The sequence below is a fragment of the Mus musculus genome, chromosome 6 (assembly GCF_000001635.26).
Source record: "Mus musculus strain C57BL/6J chromosome 6, GRCm38.p6 C57BL/6J".
NCBI classification, from domain to species: domain Eukaryota; kingdom Metazoa; phylum Chordata; class Mammalia; order Rodentia; family Muridae; genus Mus; species Mus musculus.
Genome location: NC_000072.6, coordinates 13,108,420 through 13,115,178, shown reverse-complemented (window position 1 = coordinate 13,115,178; position 6,759 = coordinate 13,108,420). Strand labels below are relative to the sequence as shown.

The window sequence follows — 6,759 nt, the reverse complement described above, 5'->3', positions numbered from 1 at the left end:
GCTTCTCTGACATTCAACTTTCTTCAGTTGAGAAATCTTTTTTTTTTTTTTTTTTGTTTGTTTGTTTTATTTTTGATAGGGTTATTTGGTTCTCTGGTGTTGAAGTTCTTGACATAGCTATATCTACATCTATCTATCTATCTATCTATCTATCTACCTATCTATCTAAGTATCTATCTATCTATCTATCTATCTATCTATACTGGATATTAGCCCTCTATCAAATATGTGATTGGTAAAGAGCTTTTCCCAGTCTGTTGGTTGCCGTTTTGTCCTATTGACTGTCTCCTTTGCCTTACAGAAGCTTTGCAATTTATGAGGTCCTATTTGTCAATTTTTAACCTTAGAGCATAAGCCATTGGTGTTCTGTTCAGGAAATTTTCCTCTGTGCCCTTGTGTTTGAGATTCTTCCATGCTTTCTTTTCTGTTAGTTTCAGTGTACCTGGTTTTAAGTGGAGGTTCTTGATCCTCTTGGACTTGAGTTTTGTATAAGGAGATGAGAATGAGTTGATTTGCATTCTTCTACATATTGTCTACCAATTGAAGCAGCACCATTTGTTGAAAATACTGTCTGTTTTCCACTGGATGGTTTTAGCTCCTTTGTCAAAGATCAAGTGACCATAGGTATGTAGATTCATTTCTGGGCCTTTAATTTGATTCCATTCATCTACCTGTCTGTCACTGTACCAGTACCAGGCAGTTTTTATCACTATTGCTCTCTAACACATCTTGAGGTCAGGGATGGTGATTCTACCAGAATTTCTTTTATTTTTGAGAATAGTTTTCAATATCTTGGGTTTTTTGTTATTCATAAAAAATTTGCAAGTATAGAAGAATATGTATATGTGTGTTTAAGTGTGTGTATGTGTGTGTGTGTGTGTGTGTGTGTGTGTGTGTGTTGTATTGAACTCACCTACTGATAAAACACTATGCCCAAGGCAAATTATCAAAATGAGTTAATTGGGTTTATGATGATGACTGCAGCTCAAAGGCATGATAGTTGGGGCAGAACCTTAGGGATAACATATTTCTCATTAAATATGTTATTGCTATAAATTAATACTATTGATTTTGTGTGTTGATTTTGGGTCCTAAAATATTACTGGAAGTGTTTATTAAGTCAAGTAGAAAATTTATAACATCTCTTAAGTAGAAAACTATTCTTTGAATAGGGGTAATTTTACTTCTTTGTTTCCTATTTTTGTCCTTTTTTATATATTTCTCATGTTACTATTATGACTAAGAATTTTGGCATAGTACCAAATTCGTGAATAACCTTGTCTTATGCCAAATTATAAAGGAAATGTTCCAATTTTTCCGTTTACTTTGACATTAACTATGGGTTCACTATTGTTTTTAAAAGTATGTTTCATCTGCTTTAAGCTTTAGTTTTTTTTTGTTTTTCTTCTAATGATTTCCCTTGGTGGCTGAAGTCCTGTCTTCTGTATACAGTAGACTAGAAGTACTAGGGAATTAACACATTAGGTGTGCCCTTAGACCCAGTGGAAAATAACTCTGAAACGCGTGAGTTTCCCAGCAAGATTAAGCTTGAGTAGTCATGGGGACAACTTCTTGGATAATTTATACTTAATTAGTTCTTCTGGTTTTTTTTCTGAAGAAATGAGAAATTAATACAATTCCTTCAATTAATTTGATATTTCCTATTCATCTTCATTTAAGAGTACAGAAGTGCTGAACATCACAATTATATAAATAGCTATTGAAATGACACAGTATTTATTTTCAAAATAAATACTAAGTATTTCAGTAGTAGGATGAGTAGTCTAAAGTAATTAATTAATATAAACTTAAGGCTGATATAATTTTTAAAAGGTTGTTTTAATTTTTAAAGACCTGTTATACTAGTCTGATGGTCTCTATATTTTGTAATGTGCATAATTAAATAATATAGATCAATGATATATACAGTTTTAACACTGGTTATTGAGATATTAAACACTTTTGCAATTCATTCATATAAATCTACAGTACTAAGGCATAAATTTCTTTATTATTTTATATTTTATGTGAGAGTATTTTGCCCACATCTATGTCTATGTACCGCATGCCTTCCTTGTGGCTGGAGAAACCAGAGCAGGGTATGAGATTTCCTAAAACTGGAGTTATACCCAGTTGTAAGTCACCATGTAGTTGCTGAAAATCCAACTTCCCTGAAGAGAAGTTGTTGTTCCTTTGTTTGTTTGTTTTTTACTTTTTATTGATTCTTTGTTAATTTTTGCCTCAATCCCACTCATCCCCTTGTCCCCTTAGAGCTACCATCCCCCCTTGCAACCTCTTTACCAATAGAGGAAAACAAAAACCTGATTCTGGAAATTGTAGTGGACCATAGTGTGTGCCACAGTGTATCCTTCTTTTTACACTTCTTTGCTTACAAATCTTCATTGCACTAAGTCGTTGTCCTCTGGCTTCTGCTACACTATCAGTACTGTGACACTCTCCCATGACGTGCCGCTGTTGCCCTGTGTCATAGGGATCCTGTAGTTTGATTCTGTAGGACTAGTCTACCTTCACTCACTCTAGCAGTTCATCAATGGAGTAGATGTTGGAAAGGGCCAACTCAAAGCCCTGGATCTGGGCCTGAGAAGTATCTGAGGTGGTTAGCCTGTCAGCTCTCCCACAACCACCACCCACACCACTGGGGCTAGCTCTCTTGCCCTTCTCCAGCTGGCCAATCCACTGCTGCTGCCAGCAAGAATTAAAGCCAGCCATCTAGCTCTCATGTACTCAGGACTGGCTTATCTGAGCTCAGACCATCAGGGCCAGCTCTCCTCTGCTGCTCAGGAAAAGGTGCTAGACCCGTACTCCCTGTACTCTCTCGTCTACAGAAAGTGGTGAAGGGCAAGCAGGGAGAAGGGTATCTCCTTTTTCCATGCCATTGCACAGGTGACAAATGTCAGAGCCAGCTCTCCCATGCTTATACCCTCAGGACTGGCTTACCTGCAACTCCAGCATCCAGAAACATCTCTGCTATGCTTCCTGATTGATGTACAGGGTCACTCTCTGGAGTAATGCAACTGGCTAGGCTCAGGGCCAGCTCTCCCAGGATGCCCAGGTTAGGGGTAGGTAGTTCTGTCCCAAAGCCCTGGGACATCAACATGCCCCCAGGGGCAGCCCAGACCAAGGACATCTGCCTGGCCTGTGATAACAGAACCCTACTGAAGGGCAAGGATCTAGAAGTGGCCTCTGGTGGCAGCAGGCCAGGACCCCACCATGATTCCAGGTGGCATCACTGACTACTCACATCAGGCTGTCCTCACTACCCTTGAGTCTGCAGTTCTGCCTCTCTTCAATGTACCCACATCCTTCTGTTTCTCTTTCTCTTTCATCTCTCCACCACTTACTTTCTCCTCTTAGTGGAGCCTGGGGTCTCTGAGTATCTGCGGTTGTCTCAGAAGTGGTCCCAGGAATGCTGTGGCCCACTTGTGCGTTATGGCACTGGGCAAGGGTCATCTCCAGCACAGGCTGCACCCTCTATTTCCCCAGACCTGCACAGCACTGGACTGGCAGTCATTGCAGGCTAGCTCCTTGTCTGTGCCCCATGGCAAGGGTCTGATGGTTTTCTCAGGCTCATTCCTACCTGGCCCAACCAAATGGTATACTGTCTTGGGCTCACTCCCACCCAAGGCCCATGGTTCCAGGTAGAGTTCTCCTAGTCTCTGGTTTGCTCCTCACTCTGGGAGCCCATCTGAGCCTTGCAGCCCTGGTAGACTCAGGCTTGCTTTTCTCAGGGAGTGTTGGACTTCTAATCATTCCATGTCCACAGGTCAAAACACTGAACATAGACCTAGCCCCTCTTCTCTCTGCTACCTACTGATACACATGGACACAGCAGCCACAGATGCAACACCTCTAGGACAGGTAATTAGTTCTTTAAAAAAAAAAAAAACATACTGTTCCTTCATTTCTCATATTTAAGCCCCATATCTTTATCAGAACATCCAAGTATCTAAAGTCACCTTCCTGTACCTAAAGACTGTTGTAGCCTCATCTCAAGAGAAACAAAACACATTATTACGTTATTTAAATGCTAAATACTGTATCCCAAGACCTGATCGCTCCAAGATAAGTGAACACTCATGTACTTTTTTGCTTTTGTTGTACAAAACTTTCCCACAAAGTTATTGCCGATCCATTGGTGAGTATGCCTACAGCCTGGGTTGAGTAGAAGAGAGGGGTCAGAGAAAAGGTTTCTGGGCTTGGGGTCTGAGGTAGGAATGAGGAAGAGAGCAAAGAGGAAGAAGGAAGGGATTTTTCACTAGGTAAGTGGGTCATGAGCATGAGGGCTGACCTGATGGAGTAGGAATAGCCCAGATAGAACATAAAAAGTGATATCTCATCCATCACCACAGGGGAGTAGAAAAATAGCACTGAGGGTTGGTATCTGCCCAGCTCTACTGTCCATTATTATTATTATTATTATTATTATTATTATTATGTATTTATTTCATTTACATTTCCAATGCTATCCCAAAAGTCCCCCACACATTCCCACACCCACTCCCCCACCCACCCACTCCCACTTCTTGGCCCTGGCATTCCCCTGTACTGAGGCAGATAAAGTTTGCATGACCAATGGGCCTCTCTTTCCACTGATGGCCGACTAGGCCATCTTTTGATACATATGCAGCTAGAGTCAAGAGCTCCGGGGTACTGGTTAGTTCATAATGTTGTTCCACCTATAGGGTTGCAGACCCCTTTAGCTCTTTGGGTACTTTCTCTAGCTCCTCCATTGGGGACACTATGCTCCATCCAATAGCTGACTGTGAGCATCCACTTCTGTGTTTGCTAGGCCCCAGCATAGTCTCACAAGAGACAGCTATATCAGGGTCCTTTGAGCAACATCTTGCTAGTGTATGCAATGGTGTCAGCGTTTGGAGGCTGAACGAAGATGGTTCCCACAGATGATCCAGCAAAACCCTCCCGGGCGGGGTGAACACCTCTCCTCTGACAGGGCAGCTCTAGTGTTCTTAAACTTATTATAAATCTAAAGGTTGCTGTGTCTTTTCTCTGTACAATACGGTCTGAGGTGGGGTGGAAACCCCTAATAGATATTAAAAGACAACAATAGGGTGTAGCAAACTCTAGTAATTAGCACTACAGGGAATATTGTTAAAATGTTTTGGTGCTTCCAATTTAATTTATGAATTACATTTCTGTTTAGGTTTCCCAAATAAACTTCCCGCACCCCCGTTTATGGAGCAGTAGAGATGGTTCAGTGGTTAAGAGTACTGTCTGCACTGTCAGCAGATCTGAGTTTGGTTTCTAGCATCCAACTTGGATGGCCTCCACCTCATGGTGAATCTGATGTCTTTGTTGTTCAAGGCCCCCACATATATATGAACATTTTATGCACATGGGTGCATAAAAGCCTTTTAAAAATGACTATGTATCTCTTTGCTTGGCATTACATTGGAAATTCCTCCCTTCTAGAGGTAACAAACCTCCCTATATTTTATTTGCATTTTAGACAGCAGAGTTGGATGAGTGGTGGCACTAAACCCTTTGAAACCCAGAACACTGCATTAACAGGCCCAGATGCTGGGCATGGGGATGTAGGGCTTGGTATTTGCTGTTATGGGAATCTGACATCCCTGAAGAGATGCTCATGTTCCTTGTTGTTGTTGTTGCTGTCTTTGTGTGCTTGTTTTGTTTTGTTAGTGTTATGATCCTTGCCTGTCCTTCTGCTGAGCTTACACTAACCAAGATGGGAATGAACGCCTTCTTTTTGGTTAAAATTGTTAACAGGGATTTAAAACATAGTCGCAAATATGAAAGCTTTTGAAGAGGTGCCATCAAGCTTTAGCAGATAGAATTCTTTGTGTATCCAAGTGCCTGGTCATTACCTGCTCTAGAATGTATGTTGCTTATCTTTAAAATTCTGGGTCTGCAGTGATTTGAATGATTCTTTTCTTTCTAAAGCTAATGTTGAGTCTTAGTACTCACTATAAAAGTGTTAACACTGAGGGGCTTTGAGAGAGTGAGATAGGAATTCATGGGTGATCTGTCCTCTTGAGTGGAGTCCCATCTGTTACACTGCTAGTTTGATGGAGAGGGTGACTATTGTCTTTGTCTCTCCCAATGAGAACAACTTTCAAAGTGACTGTTTGGAAATTCAGAGAGCATCCTCTCCAGTCACTTAAGCTGTTCCCTTTATCATGTTCCCTCTTATTTCCAGAACCATGAAATCCTCATAAATTTACTGAGGCTGAGGATATGACTCAGTGGCTAAATCATGCAAACCTGACAACCTAACCTTTGGTCCTCAGATCCCCAGATCCCATGCAACAAGCAAGATTTGGTAGCTCTAGTGCACTTGTAATTCCACCATATCCCCACCACAGGAAGTTAAATGCAGAGAGGAAAATCATCAGAAACTTGTAGGACAGATAGTCTGGCAGACACAACAATGAGCAAATGAACCTCTCTCAAACAAAGAGTAAGTCAAGGCTGAGGATGTTCTCTGAGCTTCCCACTCAGGCTGTGGCACACGTGCCTGCATACACATTAAGAACACACACACACACTACACATACATACAAATTAATTAATCTTACTTTTATAGCAGTACAGACTATGTCAATCTTACTAGATAGATATAAAACTGTGTTAAAACAGCATTATTTGATGTTTGAGTAACTGATAAGGGCTTTTTGATACATTGTTTAAAAAAGTTTTTGAAGTTTGTCAGTCTATATCATAACTGAATTGCTATTTAGACTGACAAAATATTCATTACTA

General features: G+C 40.8%; 1 non-coding gene across 1 annotated transcript; it reads right to left on the bottom strand.

Moving 5' to 3' along the window:
* Positions 1–3,751: 3,751 nt before the first annotated feature.
* Positions 3,752–3,880, bottom strand: Gm24985. Its single transcript, XR_003956617.1, has one exon. It is a non-coding gene; the product is annotated as a small nucleolar RNA SNORA17 (small nucleolar RNA).
* Positions 3,881–6,759: the final 2,879 nt, after the last annotated feature.